Here is an 18,681-nt window from a genome sequence, read left to right on the forward strand (position 1 = left end):
AACCTTTAATTTTCATTTAAAAACCCCCAAACAAACGAACAAAAAAACCCTGTGACACCCGGATCCTGATACAGCCCCTAAAGCCCTTTCCCAGGAAACCCAAAACAGTTCGTCTTCAAACTTTAATAGGCTATGTTTTCCTAACAAGGAGGAGAGCGCAGCCTTCTTTGGGCACCGATACCGCAAGCCCTGCTCCCCACGCTTTTGAAGGATAAGCCAGGACCTGGGGCACACTGCTCCTGTTCCCAGCCTGGGAAATCTGCAACTGCAGGATGTGAACCACAGGGACCAGTAAATACTGCATCATGTCAGCGCAAAGAATTACAGAAACAATAAAAACACATGAAACTGCACAGGGCTTTTTAAACTTTTTTCACACATCAACACAAACTGCATGCATTCCACCCTCAAGAGTGCTAAATCGTGAACCTTCTGAACCTCAGAGCTCTTAGCTTTGGAGGAGCTAAGAGCCATCAAGTCCTTTCAGTCTCTCAAGCTAATTAAACAGATGACAGAGTAAGCAAGCATCGAAGTATCACACGGCACGTGCTGGGGGACTAGTCACTGGATGAATTCAGGAGGTTTTCAGCGCAGCCAGCCCACTGGCAAACTCCCTCTGAGGACAGCAAGCTCTGCACACTTTCCTGACTCGGATGACATAAGCCGTCCGCACTCGCCAAGCTCTTCCTTCCTAACTCTGAGCGGCAGAGCTATTGCACCTAAATTCATGCACATGAGACAATGAAAATTTAACAAGCCATCAAGTATTTGAGCATCTTCACAGCAGCCAAAGGGGCTCCTCTAATTCAGAAGCAGTGAGGTAGGCTGGGATGAAAACAATATTTATAGTAATGAGATTCATCCTTCCCTTCAAACAGATTCCCAGAGAAAAGGAGAGGCAGTCAACAATTCTCAGTGTTTCTAAGGGCACATTGGTAAAAGGTAAGGTAACAATGAGCTTTAGTGGGTTGGAAACTCCCCCAATGAACACTTAAACAAATACGCATTCTACTATCCACACACAGTGGGAAAATGCCTTTCTAGCAGTTGGCTGAAGTCCAGAACAGCCAAGCAAGACAAATGCTCCATGGGAAAGAAGGCACTACTACCTGATTAAAATGCTCTTGCCATACTAGAATAAATCTGGGACATGATTCCTGAGCTGAGCCAATAAGTCAACAATTATCAAATTGACTATCACAAATCATTAGGCAACTTAAGGTCTCTAAAGAAAAGGCCTTCCCTCAAGACTGCAGTAATCTATATTTTTCAGAAATAGACATTTGCTCATCACTGTCTCCTGGACGTATTTACCTGAGAAAAAGATGCTTACAGGAATAAAACAGCACATGCACAGGTACACCTTTGGAGATTCATCTAACCTTTAATTTTCATTTAAAAACCCCCAAACAAACGAACAAAAAAAACCTGTGACACCCGGATCTCCTATTTTGCTAAATGATTACTTAGTTTATCAAGAGACATACTTACTCAGAGAATCAAGGAGAAACGAAGGGGCCCTACTATTAGCTATGTAAGACACATAGAGAGACAGACAGACAAAAATAAACCAATGGATGTTCCTCACTCCTCCTAAGTCTCAACCTACAACTTAGTCCTATTCCAGAAATACACAGGAGGACAGCAAAGAGAATATGACATGCCATCGATTATGACAAAGATTAGAAGTGAAAGCCAACTGTGACAATCGAAGGCATGAAAGCAAATTTTAAAAGCCCACCACAATTGGCCATGTCTCTTTCCAGAGGCAAAACTGTAGGATAAGACATGGAGCTCTCCATCCTCTTGAGGCAAATGCTCCAAAGGCCTGGAGCAGGCGATATGCCCGTGGACCACCTGTTAAAGGAAAAGATGGAAATCTTGTCCAAGGTGGTAGAGTTTTAGAAATGAAAAATTCTTATAAAGCCAATTAAATTGAATGTAATCACCAAAAGATATCAACTCTTTCAAATCTCAGTCACAGGCAGGCAATGGTGTCTGTCTTTCCTTGTCATCTCAAGCTGTTCCTTTGCTTGGCAAATTCCTTTTCAATCCAAAAACTCTTGAAACCTTTAATATTTGTTTCAGTGGCTCAAAAGAAAAGACTGGCAAGGCAGATTGACAAGTTCCCTCAGGTGATGTAGCTGTAAGTCATTCTCTGCTAATTTAGCTATGGAATTTTTTTTTTTAAGGCATTTTGATTATTAGAAAATGGACTAAATGCTATGGCTAAATGACCTGCCTTCCAAAGAGCCTGTGAAAGTATAGCAACGTGCTAGATTCCAATACTCATTTCTAAGGTTACAGCTATAGGTAAATAAGAGAAAGCATGACTGTGAGAACCAGTATAAGAGAGTCCAGTGTAGGCCCTACTGAGGGGTTGAAGATGCCAGGTGGATCTCAAGGGCAGCCAAGTGATCAAGTTCAAAGCATGTCATTAACACGACATTTAAATTTTTCTTCCAATAATGCAAAGCAGGACCTTCTAAGACTTAGTGAAGTGACAGATTTCTTTGTAACTCCAAACATATTTTTAAAAATAAAGATTAAAGGCCTCAAATTTAAAGAGGTAACAACATTGAGACTTAGGATGCTCACTTCAAGGTAAGACTATTAAATATCAAATGTTTCTGCTTAGAAGTCTAGTTGCAAAGTCCCTCATCCTCAGGTTGTCTGTGCTGTGGCTGGTTTACATGAGGTCTGGGAATCTATTTGCCATAGTTGTCATAGTTGAGTTACACAGTCTCAAGGCTTTGAGAATCCATGTAGATTAATTAGCTATAGTTTTGTTTTCTGTACTAACATTCCCCTCCACTGGTGTAAATAATCAAGAAGTAACTGCAGTGCTGAGCAGATAAGTGTTCTTTGTTGCACTGGCACTTTTCACATTACCTGTGCTCCAAAACAAACCAAACGTGAGTGTTTTCCTGTATTCCTAGAAAAGCTAATTTAAGGTTGTATTAGCTACATTTATTTAACCTGCTATTGTGGATGGCATCTCTTTAAGGAATGTTTCTGCCTCCTCAATGCACCTTGAAATTGAGAAAGTAATGATGTAACAAACATGCCTGGGGTGACTTCATTTCAAAGAATGTGAATATCTATACTTCAAACTTACAGGAGCAGGGTTTTGAAGGACGCTGAAGAAAAGCAGGATGATCCTTAGGGAGTGGAAAAGGTTATAAAGACACCTTAATCATACACTCCTACTCTGCCCTCACTTCTGGATGGTCAGGCTAAATTTCTTGTAAATGTGGGTGCATGTGTCAATGCCTATAAAAAAAAAATCCCTACAGCAGTGAGACTACAACTTACCTCTACAAAGTACCCTCCTGTCTAAGCAAACACACATGTTTGAAATAACTGAATACAATGAATTACCAAGTTTGGGAGAGTGGGAAAGTTGTGAATGGGAATGGGGTGGGAAAGAGAACAAGGAAAGCAGAATCCTTATATGGCAGGCACAGGACAGAGGTCCACAAGAACACTACTTACACAGCTAGGTCCCCTGCATCCTTGAAGAGCAGAACTTACATAAATCAAAGTTCTCTGAATTCTGGAACTGGGATTTCGGCTGTCCGTTTACACTAGATGTTAGCAAAGTGAATTCTATGATTTTTCCATTGAAAATAGCCATACAGTAGGCATTAACGTGGTTAGGACTGGTGAGAGGCAAACCTCATGGCACACAGAACAGCACAGGGAAATGGGAATCAGTAAACTTATTAGTTAACAATTAACCACTCAGGATTATCATGTGCAAGTCTCAAATGGGAACTGTTAATAATGAAGCTCACTAATTAGTTCCCATCATCACAATCACTCTTTGATTAACATCATAGGAAAAAGAACTAAAACCAAATACATGCAGAGCTTATAATGGTACCATGGGGGTATTCAACTCCACAAGCACTTGAGAAACTGAACTCGAAAGAGGCCCATCAAACGTGATGAAGCTTCCTGCAGGTATAGTTGCGGCCTGAACTGCCCACTCCAGCAAACCAGGAGCATTTCTCCCCTAAAAGAGCTGACAATCCTGTATCTATGGGACTGACCTGAGGCTCAAGGACTCCAGAGCACAATGCTGTTTGGGTCCAACCAATCTTAATATTGAAGCAGCAAAGTCTATGTGTACAAGAGGACAGATGCAGAGAGAAAAAGAGAACATGGAAATCAGAACTTACGGCTAAGGATACTGAAGCAAACACACTCTGTTATTTTAAGCTGTATTGTGGTAATTCATCATCATAGGTATCTATCCTGTCAGGGCTCTCCAGACCAGGTGAATTACCTCTGCAACTATGTGGAAGACAAATCACAACTACATCCCTGACCAGAAAGGCAAAAAAGTCATCCATCACCGCACACTGTTCCCCCTTCCCAACCACAGGGCTCTACTGGCCCCATGTGATATTCCAATTCACACAATGAGTTTATGATTCTCTTTGAGGAACGAGCTGCATAGCAAGATAATCTCTTGACATAAATGGGGCCCTGAGAGGAGATACTTGGGAATAGGCCCAGCTCCAACATTACCACGAAGCACTTAAACATTTGAAGCTCCCCTTCCCTGGCTGGTTATCAATGTTTCGTGGTGAAGTGTCTGTAAACGGGACTGGTAGAGGGTGTAAACATCAGTGAGGTGCAAGTTTAACAGGAATGAAGTGAACACAAGAGAGAACCCTAGAGAAAATCACTCTGGGAAAAAAAAATTATAAAGAAACAAACCATGAGAAAAAACAGGTGCTGAAGCTGGCCATCAATAATCTTTCATCAAGTGTCGTCTATGGTTTAGTTTCTCACAGTGTTTAGTTAGCTGGCACAGCACCTCACTCAGGCTCCAACACGTCAGAAAGTAGGAGAAATCATGTTTCAGGCTCCGGGCTCCACTCCTGGGAGCATGAAGCAAGAGGACATTTGCAGGAGTCCTAGGTTGGAAGACAGCCCTAAACTTGGGAGGCTGCATTCTAATCGGGAGAACACTCAGAGAACATGACCTTCAGTTTTCTTCCCTGCTTCTACTTCTTTACCAATTATTAAGGGAGGGCAGCCTAAAAAAGCAGAGACCAAAGGGCAGAGGGAGCCAGTGTGGTGTGCCTCCCACACTGTAAGAAGAAAGCTGTTGACCATGTCCTTTGTGTCCCCAACATGGAGGGGAAAATGCCTCCGCCATCAGACTTGAAACGTTGAGGATGCGCCTGACCTCTAGAGCCCTGCAAAAGACAGGTGTCTATGAGTATTTTTATTTGGTTGGTCTTGCCCACCATCTATCTCTGTTCCATGAGGTACAATACTGAGAAAAGAAAGCAGGACTTGGCAAATGTTAAGAAGAGAAGCACAGTCATGTGTTTAGAATGAAAACATGCAAAGCAGCATCCCAACAATCGTGGCAGTCCAACTAAGAGCAAGGCAAATCCTGTTACAGAGATTAGAGGATCCCCAGAATATGGCCTGGACTTCATCTGTCATCACTCCAAGCTGGACATAACTGAAATCTCCCTCAACAGGGCTCTGGATAAACAAACTGTAGTCCACTCACATGACAGACTACTACTCTACAATAAAGAGGAAGTAGGCAACAACGTGGATAGATCTCAAATACACGACTCCATTTCTACGACAGTCTTACAAAAGTTAAACTGTAAGGACAGAAAGCAGATCAGTGGTTGCCATAGATCAGGGGAAGAGTTGGGGGTTGACTCCAGAGGGGACGGAAGCATTCTGGGGGATGATGAAAGCCTCTTTTCTTGACTTTGGTGATGGCTTTGTGTATACCTGTTTATCTAAACTCCATAAGTTACACCTAAATTTAAAAATAAACAAGAAGGGCTTCCCTGGTGGTGCAGTGGTTGAGAGTCCGCCTGCCAATGCAGGGGACACGGGTTCGTGCCCCGGTCTGGGAGGATCCTGCATGCCACGGAGTGGCTGGGCCCATGAGCCACGGCCACTGAGCCTGCGCGTCTGGAGCCTGTGCTCCGCAACGGGAGAGACCACAGCAGTGAGAGGCCCGCATACCGCAAGAAAAAAAAAAATTTTAAGCAGAAAATAGTTTGGATGAGAAAGCAAGGGGTTAGAAGAGCGTAGAAAAAAAATCTTAGCCATTTCCCAAAAGCACCATAAGAAAGTATCAATTCTTAGGCAATGGCTAAGAGAAAGCACGATGTCATCCCTCAGTTGGCTATACAGAGGAAATATTCTCATCAAATAATGAAAAGAGTACTACTAAGTACATATGCCTATTGACATTTCTTTTCTACCTTGAAATAAAATCATTCTGTGATCCGGATTAATGTGAATAAAATAATACCAAATTCCCAATCAAATGAAAATTCTGTACAGGCTCAGAGATTATTCTTTTATCAAATGACTTTCAGTTTCCCAAATTTAACCAGCTGAAATTATGCTGTGAGAACTATTCAATTTAACCTTTAGAAATGCAGTTACAGCCTCTGAGCGGGAAAAATCTGCATTTTATCACCAACAGGAAATACAATGCCCTTCGTTTATTCTCTAAGACAAGAAAAAAAAAGTCTACTTATAAGTTTAGTATAGAAAGTGCAGACGGTGGTATATCTGTGTCTCAGATAAAGAGAGCAGATGTAAATCTGTATCTACTTAGGATAAGGTATCAACTTTTACCAGTATGCTCTCTTCCTTTCTTCAATCCTCTTTCTTTAGCGTGGATGACCAAGGCAGGGCCAAGCCACATCCCTCCTCAGGTCTGCTATTCCACTCAACTGTCTCAAAGTTATGGCTCATGATTTGTGGTGTTCACAAATAAACTCCACCTTCTTCCCATCTACTATTTCATCCCAAACTGCCCCTATTCCCATTTCTACAGACTCTAGCTCTCCAACAGATTACTATTACAATTCTTGGTTAAACTGATATTCAGCGTTTCTAAAATCATGACTTTTTAAATTACAGCCCTCCCTGGAGCGCTCCCATCTGCCTATTGACCTCTGCATAAATGGTAACCCGTGGGGCCTGCTACACAGCAGATGTCCTGGGCCGACCCTGGAAATTCCCTTCACATCCTTTCCTAGGTTGTATTTCCTGAATCCATGCCTTCCACCATAAAAACCTTCCTCCTTACAACCTTTTCCTTAAAAAAAACAAAAAAAAAAACAACAAAAAAACCCCCACTATATTTTCATGGAGAAAATGTCTCATCTTGGGTCAGTTAAGTAAATACAGGATTGCTTTTGTAGATTTTGTAGATTTTATTCGGGCGAAAGACTATCCTATTCATGAGAACATTGAATCAACACATAAATTCTTTTCATTATCTACGAGCATAGCAATACACTATATTTCTGATACCACTGGCTGCTTTAGTTATATGAAGAAAACATTTTACTATGAAACTTAATTATAACTGCTCAAGAATATGGACATAAGAGACAGTGGTCTAAAATTACCAATTTATAACCAAAAAAAAGTTTAAAAGGGAGCTTAACGCACTGGAAGGCATACCTTCCAATTATTTTCAGGTTAATTATTTCTCAAAAAACATGTAATTTATCCGAATTGTAGAAAAACCAATTTATATCACAGACAATTACATTGATAAGAAAATAGTTAAAGATAGCATTACTATTTTAAATTGGTAAAGATAAACACAATCAATGGGGATGTGAAAAAAAGGCCATTTAACTTTTTAACAAGTCTGCTGTTACTTTTCTAAGAAAATAGGATAATAAATTATTATAGGAATACCACAATAAACATCTCGTACGTTACCAGAAGAAGGATGTGAGAATTGTCTAAAACATAGCTTATACCTGTATGTGACAGTGAGAATATGGAACAAAGCACTCAACCAGCATCTGTAACTCTGGATTATCAATTACAAGGCTATGATTAAAAAGTAACATACAGGTTTGGGGCTTCCCTGGTGGCGCAGCGGTTGAGAGTCCATCTGCCGATGCAGGGGACACGGGTTCGTGCCCCGGTCCGGGAAGATCCCACATGCTGCGGAATGGCTGGGCCCGTGAGCCATGGCCGCTAAGCCTGCGCGTCCGGAGCCTGTGCTCCGCAACGGGAGAGGCCACAGTGTTGAGAGGCCCGCGTACCAAAAAAAAAAAAAAAAAAAAAAAAAGTAACATACAGTACAATTTTTTCTTTAAAAATTTTAGATCGATTTTTATCACTTCTAAAGTCTCTATATGCAAGAGGTGAGCATTTATTACAGAACCACAAAATGGCTTGAAAGATATAATTAAAATAATACGTGCAGAGTAAAGAATTTAAACGATAGTCTGACAAAGCACAAGTTTTCATTTCATGGGCAAATCAAGAACTCAGAGGCAAGGAAATTGATGCCATGCTAAACTCTGCCCCAACTGAGACAAGAACACACAACTTCAGAAAAGGATGGAGGAGGAAAAAACACAAAAAACCAAGCAATCTATGACATAATATAAAAAATGAAAATAAATGTTAAATAAAGGTTACATGATTAAAATAATTTCAGCATCCCCTAAAAGTACTGTGAGCATTCAGCTTTGCTTGCTAACATGCCAATTTAGGTCCAATAAATTAAGTAAAAAGCATTTTGAAGGAGTTAATATTTACATTTTTAAAGTGCTAATGAAAATAATTATAAAATTTGCAAGGTTAAGTTCAACTTTTTGAAACAGAGAAAAAGGATATCCAGTATGGTAGAAATTATTAATTAAGACAAAAGGTGGTCAGTGTTTAAGAATAACAAACGCATAAAACTAAAATCTAATCATTTTACTCAATAAAGATTTATAGGTAAATAATGATCATGCTAAAACATGTCATGCTATCCTTTGGTCTAAGTTTCTACTTTATGAAATTGTTCTAAGAAAATAACTACAGACTATGATTTAGCTAAGGAACCAATGTTTGTGTGTGTGTGTGTGTGTGTGTGAGAGAGAGAGAGAGAGAGAGAGAGAAAGGAAAAAATATTCCAAATAAACTAAATATCCAACAATACATAAGACACAATACTAGGTAGACATTAAAAGTGAGGTAAAAGAGGAATATTCATGTGGAAAAAGGAATTAAGCACCTATTACGTGTCACTGTTCTAGGCACTGACTGTACCGTTAAGAATAAAAGAAAGTCTCTGTTCTGGAAATCACTTAAAAAAGATAGTGGGGAGGAGAGAAAATGAAAAAAGAAAACAACCCTACATTTTGGTGAACAGATGTATTCTTATTGAAAAATTTCTGGTAGTACTAGTAGAGATGATTTTCTTCCTTTGGCTTATTGATATTCAATGCATTTAAAAACAAAAATTTTGACAGAAAACTTGTGCTAAGAACTGTGTACGTTTTTGTTTTTATTTTATTTATTTATTTGGTTGTGCCGGGCCTTAGCTGTGGCAGGTGGGCTCCTTAGTTGCGGCATGCATGTGGGATCTAGTTCCCTGACCAGGGACTGAACCTGGATCCCCTGCATTGGGAGCGCAGAGTCTTATCCACTGCGCCACCAGGGAAGTCCCCAAGTTTTTGTTTTTAAAAGAAGAAAATACATTAATATTCAGGGCTGATTCAGTTTTGCCCAGATAAACTTGCAAATTATTCAGGTCAGATAACTCTCTCCAGTATTTTTTTTTTTTTTTTGAGCCAAGAGTCAACATTCTCTTGAGTGAATTCGTTCTTCATAATTGTTCCACATATTTTGAGACAAATAAATATTATGGACACTGTAATGAAGTCTGGACACTGATTTGGAAAACATCCCGACCTAAAATTGCATGTGAAGCGTGCTCCGTGATTCCTTCAAAAACATCATCTAAAGCACAGAGCTTTATGGCACTGAAGACAGCAAACTAAGTAGCTCTTTTCCTAAGGAATAAAAGTTTAACTTAGATAATTATGGTTCAGAGCCAAAAAGGAGTATCGACATTAGGTAGAAATACAAACAAAAATCACACATTAGCATGATGCAAGAATAAGAAAAATGTGTTCCTAGTAAAGCCAGCAGCACGATGGAAAGAGCGCCACAGTTGGGCTCAGAAACAGATTTAATAAAAAGTACCCAGAATTCCACACATACATGAAAAATGTGCAATGATAGGCTAAACAATAAAGAAACTACCCTTAAAGAAAAATAACTTTAAAGTTGTTAGAATTGTCGTCTTTTGGCATATATTTGGGAATTCTAATTCTTCCTAAGGAAAACTACAGATTTAACCCTGCCTCCAACCAGTGACTTTACAACTTTGATATGATGTATTTGCATATGGATATTGTACTGAGGTTCTAAATGTGAGATTCTAAGGATCTAGCCTATCAATTGAACAAGACCTCCAACTAACTCCTCCTTTAGGCCTCATTTTAAAATCACTTAAAAGATGGTCTCTGAGCACATGGGAGAAGGGGTAGGCTGTGAAGATACATTCTCACAGGTCTCTATACTTCTATCACAACTGTAATTAGAGACCGAATTGTGTATGACCTAGAAGGACTACACCTGTACTGTTTAATGTTATATCCTCAACACCCAGCACTGTGCCTGGAATATAATAAGCTTTTGATAAATACTAATTGTTTGATCATTCATTCATGACTCAACATGACAAATGCATCTAAAACACAAGCCAGATAGCATACGTTAAATGTCAAGGAGAGATAATGGGGCAGTAAAAGAACTCAGGAGAGAAGGAGTATGATTCGGGGACTTGGATAAAAAGTTTGCAATACAAATACTACTGATGAGGATGATGGATCATTTTAGAGGACTTTCTGTAGGCTAGGCAGGACACTCAGCCATTTAATAACCACCACCACCACCATATGAACCATGTCAACTGTTCTAAATACTTTGGATGTATTAACTCATTCAAGTACACCACAACCTAATGAGGTAATAAGGGCCATTATTACCTTCATGTTACAGATGAGAAAACCATGGCACAGAGATGTTAAATAACCTCAAGGTGACAAATTAATAAGCAATCGAGCCAGGACTTGAACTTGGCTGATCTGATACTGGGGCTCATGCTACTAATCATGTACTCCGTACTGCCGCCATATGCTAGAAAACAGGCATCCCTCCTGTTGTATCCTTCTACTAGTCTACCCACTTCTAGTTACTAACCAGCACAGTTAACGGTACATCTACGATCTAGGGTCACATTTGTTCAAACACAATTTCATACTGTTTAGCTCATCTCCTGGCAGATCAAATCTAAATCAGGCTCTGTGAAGAGATACAAAAAAGATCCCATTTTCTCAGGAGTTTATCAACTATTCAGGAAAACCACTGCACATATGTCAACTGAGACGGGTTACCAATCAATATATCAACAAGTACAAAATCATGGTAATAAGTGATTGTGTAAATGCTGAAGGCATGATGAGAAGGCAGTGAGGATCAAAAGGGAAAATTGCCAGGAAGAAGAGAAAGGGCCTGAAGGAGGAGGAGGGCATGGTCAGGAGAGCTGAGACAGCTACTCAGAAACAGCACATCCATAAGGGAGTCGGAGTCAGTGGACTGAGAACTGGAAACAGTGGACTAGACTGAATATGAAAATATTCTCTATGGTGGGTGAAGTAGCCAGGCGTGTTGCAATAATGTCCTACAAGAGAACACAGGTCTTCCTCCAAATTCAAACCCTCCCGAATCTAATCTTGTCTTACGAATTCTATCATTTCTTCCTGAGAACACCCTTTCATGAGGAACTGAGGCACAAAATTACTAGGTAATTCCAAAGCCACCCGGAGGTCTGATTCGAGAATATTTATCTGGACGTCAACACTGCAAGTAGCGTACAAAATTGTGTACAACATATTCCTTAGGGAATATGTTGGAAGCATGCTAAATAATGCCTTACAACTTGAGTAAGCAGAATGCCTGTGTTAGTAAAATGACTTACTTTGAGATGTTTACATAAGCAATAGCCACAGGACAAAATGAGTTCAATCTAGGGCTACGCAGTGTTATGATGGTGGAGAGTGAAGCCGTGGCTGGGCAGAAATATTTCAAGTTTCATCACATCACTCGGCAGTCACAGGACAGATCAGACAACCTGATCTCACACCTGAACCTGGGAATCGGGAATGTTATCAACTGCCTCCAAAATACCTGAAGCATTCATTTAGCCAAGTCTGCAATGGGCTCATTCACAGCCAATTTGGACCCATGAAATAGACTCATAGAACACTCCCCACATGCACCCAGAGAACAGAAAAGAGAATTGAAGAGCATGAACCAGCGAGAGCAGAATCTGTGCTAGAGGCAACTCTCTCTGGAAAGAGATGACATTTTTTTCTTTGGAAAAAATGCTCCTGGACTCCCTCAATTTCTTTTCTCCTTTCTTTGAACAAAGGAAGAAAGACACAAAAATTATAGCTCAGGACATTTAAATAAAAGCTAGGACCCTGTTTCTCAGAGCTCATTTGTAGGCGTCCCCCTGTATGAAGTCAGTTAAACAAGGAATCAGAAGGGAACTAGACAAATTTGTGGCAGAAAACTTCCTGAAAACAGAATTCACGGCAGTGACACACCAAGTCTACAGATTATTTTGGAAATAAGATGTTTTACTGAAAGAAGTAACAAATTTTAAGAAATGCTGTCTCTAATAGTGCTCTAACCTCTGGACAAGTCACCTGATCAAACATTTCTTCAGAGGTGCTGAAATTCAGAACTGGAACACACCCACCAAACGTCAAGACATAGGGCCCTGTGCTCAATGTCCAGTCCCACTACCTCAACCTATTATGGCACCTGAATTTTCCAACACAAATGCTTGTCGGACTGTGACCACCTAGAGGAGTGGGATAGGGAGGGTGGGAGGGAGGCTCAAGAGGGAGGGGATATATGTATACATATAGCTGATTAACTTTGTTATACAGCAGAAACTAACAAAATATTGTAAAGCAATTATACTCCAATAAAGATGTTAAAAAAAAAAAAAAAAGCTTGTTGGTGAAAAAACGGCAGACCCAGTAAGGTACAGGATGGAATTGGGCATTCTGCAGATGAAAGAGACATATTCACTTTAGAACTGTATTTTTAAAAAGAACTTCTACAACCAAATGACTCTTCATACTTTCAGGTACAAAGGAGGCAATAAAAACAATGTTATAAGTAATTTTGTATCTCTCTCTTGTTTTTGCAATTTCTTCCCCTATCCACTTAAAGGATAATTTTCAAACAGGTAAAATCATGACTTCTATACAAATATAAAATAAAGATGTGTCAAAAATTTTATTTTAACTCACTAATTCATGAGGGAACCAGAAAGATATTACAAGTGATTCAAAGCAGAGCCTGGAGGATGGATATATATACAGGCAGCTAGAAATGCTGAAGTCAATTTGCTAAAGACGCAAAACTGTACAGCAAAACTATAGAGTGAAAATGTAAAGTTTGAAAATATTTCTTTTACAGAGTAGAAATTAATTGTATCTGTCTATACAGGGCCACATTTGTACAAACAGGAATCATTTGCATCTTTATTAGGTCTTCACAAGTTAAATTCCCTCTCCACAGGGGTGCAAAACATGCCAGTTAAAACGTAAAATAGATAGCTAGTGGGAAGCAGCCATATAGCACAGGGAGATCAGCTCGGTGCTTTGTGACCACCTAGAGGGGTGGGATAGGGAAGGTGGGAGGGAGGGAGACGCAAGAGGGAAGAGATATGGGAACATACGTATATGTATAACTACTGATTCACTTTGTTATAAAGCAGAACCTAACACACCATTGTAAAGCAATTATACTCCAATAAAGATGTAAAAAAAAAAAAAAGCAAAGGGGCTACAGAATCAGATAACCCCAAAGGGTTTACTAGGCAGCACCCAGCGTTCCACTGAAAGGATACCCAATAATCATCTTGCCAGTTTCAAAGTCCACTAACAATTTCTCCTGATGTCCCAAACTAAATAAAAGAGATGAGAGATTATGTCCTAGATTTCATGCCCTACGGTGCAAAAAAAAAAAATCCACAACAGAAGAACTCAGTTGAAAACTGGATTAAATTTGTAAAAGGTGGTGCTTAAACACAACCACTAACTGTGGTAGAGGCTGAAATACAATCTTTTTAAAATTCCAGCATTTCTGTGCAATTTCATTCAGAAACACGTTCAGACTAAGAAAGATAGACTTCTCTCTTATTCCCATGGAAAGCATAAATGCTTTCGGATTTCTTTAGAAGGAGAGAGGGATACCCCTGCAGTTCTGGGGAGTGTGAATAGGAGAGCTTTACAAAACAAGAACTGGCCACACAGGACTCCTAGGGCTCAAAGAACTATGGACAAAAGGCCATAAAGCAACGCACTCAGCCATTAGGGAGGGCGACCAGCTGAAGCAAACTCCCCCCAAATCAAGGTCTCCTTAACAAACTCCAACTCTTTTGCAGAGGGAGAAGGGAAAAGGGAGCTGTGGGGAGGGATGGGAGGACAGGAGAGGAGAGGGGGAGGGGATGGAGAAAGGAAAGAGCCTCAGCAGCATGGGAGAGAGACTCCCAGGGTAGCTGCCACTCTGCCCTCGCAGCTGCCTTCGCCACAGGGCTGCCGTGCATGTTTCTGTGCTGTGAGAGTCCTGGTCACAGAGCTGCACATTGCAGTCCGACTGGAGTGGCTGGAGTTCAAGAACCTTCGGGTGTGGGGAGGGGAACAAAGAGAGCAGCAGCTTCCCCTAAACTGGCAAAAACTAGAGTTGCCAAATGCAGGAGAGATGCAAGAAAGCACCTGAGAGCCCAGCACTAGCACTGAGCCTGGCTTCCCCGTGAGCAGACATCAACCTTATGGAGCACATAAGGCTTCCAGCAGCAAGGTCAGCAGCCGGTGCGCTGGTGCGCTGGCTCTTGCAGGACAAGGTTCTTCTGGGATTTCCCCAGGGGAGCAAATGTATAGTGTGAAGGAAGCTCTAGTGCTAAGCCACCAAACTCCCAGGCAGAACCCTAGGCCTTGACCTTGTGTAGTCAGCACAAAAGGCACATTAGAGGGTTAGGAGGTTACTCAGAGGCTAAGGGAGAGTAAAAGAGAGAAGAGCTATTAAAACAAACAGGAAAGGAGCATCGATACCATCAAATCACCGGTGATTAGAAGCTGAGGGCAACCTTAGGGTCACGTAAGCAGGAGGCATTCTAAACAAGAAGGCCAGAAGACACACAAGGGAACTGCAGTTTAACACAGGCCTAAGTTATAAAGCCCCTGGGTGACTGTACTGCTTTACACCTTCCTCGGACTTACTGGACAGACCACTTTTTATATCTCTTCAGCCGAAAACATTTTAAAACTCTTACATTGAGGCCCAACTCCATTGGGAGCTAAGAAAAGATAACTTCTATAATGGCCCCCAAGACTCATGGAAAGGGCTGCCTCCAACACCCCGAGGAAAAGAGGACACTGTTATTCAAGTTCAAAAAGATACTGAAAAACCAGAACCCGAAGGAAGAGGTCAGGAGGACATGCTTAAAATCCTGCTTATTTATTTTAAAGGAACACTTCCATCCTTTATATTTGCATGTGAGACTCTGACTGGGCAACTCCGCAGGTCTTCATGATTTAATGGAGAAAGCAGGGACCTGAAAATCTGACTCCCCCTAATCCCCACCCCCAGAGCTAGTCTTTGGACCATTCTAGGCCACGCTTAAGCACATTCGTATTAGTAATAGTATGTATCTCCAACAAAAACCACTGATGGATAGAGGAGGTTACCAAGCAGTCAGTATGGAACGTGAGCAAAGAAGACAATCTTCAAGTGAGCCCGACCAGAAGGCAAGGAAGGAGAGAAGAGCAGAATAAACAGCAGCAAAGTCCGCTTCCAAGTCATCAGGATTCCGCATCATGGAAAGGCAGAAGATGTTCAGGAGATGGACAGCCCCATCCTGGTAATCGGACCCGTTCTGGGGCTGTTAGAAATGTGGCTGAAGTGGATAGGATGCCGGGCTAGGCTCCAGCCTCTCATGGTGTCGTCAACACACGTCATAACCCCACACGCACCTGAGAGGAAAGAACACATGACAGGAAATAGAGGAAAAGTCAAATAGACACTATGACTCACCAAGCACCAGCGGAGGGAGGCAGAGGAAGAAATCGGTGCAACGCGGCTACAACCTGAGGAGTGGGAGCCCTCTCCTACCTCAGAACCGTAATTGATTTGTCTGATTTACCAGAACAACAGCAAGCCACGCACCAGCCACATTTTATTGCCTGTTTTACACGTTATATTTGCAGGAGACTGTATTTATTACAGAGGAGGCTACGGCAAAAACAATAATAAACCGAAGATAAGCAACAGCCTTATATTCCACTGACGCGCATTCCGACTTTTTGTATGCTGGCGAGGGAGGGAGTGGAGAAAGGAACAGGGAAAAACAAAACCCACTAATAATGAAAACATGGTTGTATGAAGGGAAGCAGTCACCACAGAATCACCCTCCAAATGGAATCAGATCTAGTACCAAGTTGATCAAATTCTTAGCGGTTTCACATTCACAGGAACATCCCGGCCTGAAGGGTAACCGGATAGGGGTAATAAGGACAGCAATGACAGGTGCTTGTAATAGGCTATTTCCTTCACCTTCAAAAGTCAGAAATAAAGGAAACCAGTAACTGCTTCAGGACCCAAATTACCAGATTTTTCTTTTTTTTTCCTTTAGTGGATACCCTGAACAACAGGAGTAGAGATGCAGAAGAGCCAAGTTTATCCAAGCCCCAGTCAAAAGGTAGGTTCATCCAGTTGGCATTACACACAGATACCATGAAGCTTACAGAAAACACAACACTCAGCTGACGTTAATGTCAAAAATCATCTATATTAACAAAATCAAAACACAACACAACCTAAACATTGGGGAGCCATCGTAACATTTTTGAAAAGTCAAAAAACTGTAATGTGTTCTTGATATGGGAAGGGATGCAAGAGGCTCAACTGGGGACAGGAGAACACAAAGTTAGAAAGCATGTTTGGTAGCCAACACCTGAGCGGTCCAGTCCTGGGAAAAGCCGATGATGCACACGAAAAGGCCTGCTTGTTTCAGCACCACACGAGGAGGCCCGCATCTCACCTGCCGAAGCAGAGCCAGTCTACACCTGGGTCACTTAACTTCCCACAGTAGGGAGTCAGCCAAGCAGAGCTTGCACTTGCTAACTCGCTACAGGAGGCATTTTCATGCACTGAGCCTTAACCTGCTGAAATCATTTTTACAAAATACAACAGAAGAGATGGGAACAAGGGCTAGAAACCTGACTCTAAGAGTGGGAGGCCATTAAGACCAGAACAAATGTATGGGTTATTTGTCTCACAATCATGATATAACCTCTTCCACACTCTTTCTTGAGTGTTCAGAGAACAAAACGTGAAGAGCATATGTGTCTTCTCCTCCTCCAAGGATGTGACCTCGGTTGGGGTGAGAGGTCATGCACAAATATCAGTTCATAGTCAATTATGGTGGCAGCATATTGCATACAGTGTCAGCTCAACAAAAACTGCCATTTACCACGACCTGCAACTAACAGAGGGACCAACGGTGGGAGGGAGGGACACAAGGATTAAAAAAAAATTGAGAAACTTTAATGAAACCATTATATATGCTGTATTACATGGCCTTTATTCCAATGTTTGTTTCTTCAACCAGATGTAAACTATTTGCCCATCTGACCCCACATGCCTACCTGTCCCTCAGTAAGATAACCAGAATGCTTCAGGAAGCTGAAGACCCATACATCTCACTTAAATGGCACAAGGGCACCCAAAACACACATATACTGAACACGACATTGTGATGGAAAGAAAGGAAGGTTAGAAGGGGGAGACAAAACTTGTCTATTATACAGGGCACCAAAAAACCCTGCAATCTAAGCTGAATAATGTGTTATGAAGGTGGACAAGGTCACTCTGACATCTGTTAAATGGAATAGCTTTTTCACTTCCACTCTCCCACGTGATCTAGCTTTCCTCTTTTATTTATATGGTAAGTGGGGAAGTCTGAGCTGCATTTATCTATCTATCTATTTATTTGCGGTACGCAGGCCTCTCACTGTTGTGGCCTCTCCCGTTGCGGAGCACAGGCTCCGGACGCGCAGGCTCAGCAGCCATGGCTCACGGGCCCAGCCACTCTGCGGCATGTGGGATCCTCCCGGACCGGGGCACGAACCCATGTCCCCTGCATTGTCAGGAGGACTCTCAACCACTGTGCCACCAGGGAAGCCCGCTGCATTTATTTTTGAATAATGTAAGAGCAAACCAATTCGCCAATATCTAGGCAGAAAAGAGGATAAAGGTATGTATGAAACCGAACTACAGTTCAGTGGGGGATTATGAAGACAGGTTTCCTAAGATTCATTGCTACCAAAAACAAACACGCAAACATAAAGAAAATGCATCAAGGTAGAAGGCAGCATGTGATCCAAAGATAGTGCTCAAGATCATTAGGACACTATGCTGGGGGTACCAAGAGGACAGCCCCAAAGCAACTGTAACTCTACCTCAAAAACCTGCTGAGGGCCTCACCTCGATGCCAATAGGAAATCTAAGCAAGAATAGGAACTCCACAGGCCAAAACACAGCACCATCCCCAAGGCTGAATTCAGCTTCTAGACGGCCCTGGAGTATGGGCCAGACATGAGCTTTTGGGTGGGCGTATCTGCCATTAGTGCAGGAGTCACCACTATGTTTTCCAAAATAGGTATTTTACAGCGCTGTCCCCCTGCAGTTGAATAACCAAAAAAATTACCCTTTGACTTCACCAAA

General features: G+C 41.5%; 1 protein-coding gene across 2 annotated transcripts in view; it reads right to left on the reverse strand.

Annotated features, from left to right (window-relative positions):
• The window catches only part of SND1 (staphylococcal nuclease and tudor domain containing 1), a 419,010-nt gene that overhangs the window by 148,949 nt on the left and 251,380 nt on the right, over positions 1-18,681 (reverse strand). The window lies entirely within an intron of this gene.

This window comes from Aethalodelphis obliquidens, unplaced genomic scaffold (assembly GCF_003676395.1).
Source record: "Aethalodelphis obliquidens isolate GAN/ISIS:26980383/991018 unplaced genomic scaffold, ASM367639v1 scaffold5, whole genome shotgun sequence".
Lineage (NCBI taxonomy): Eukaryota > Metazoa > Chordata > Mammalia > Artiodactyla > Delphinidae > Aethalodelphis > Aethalodelphis obliquidens.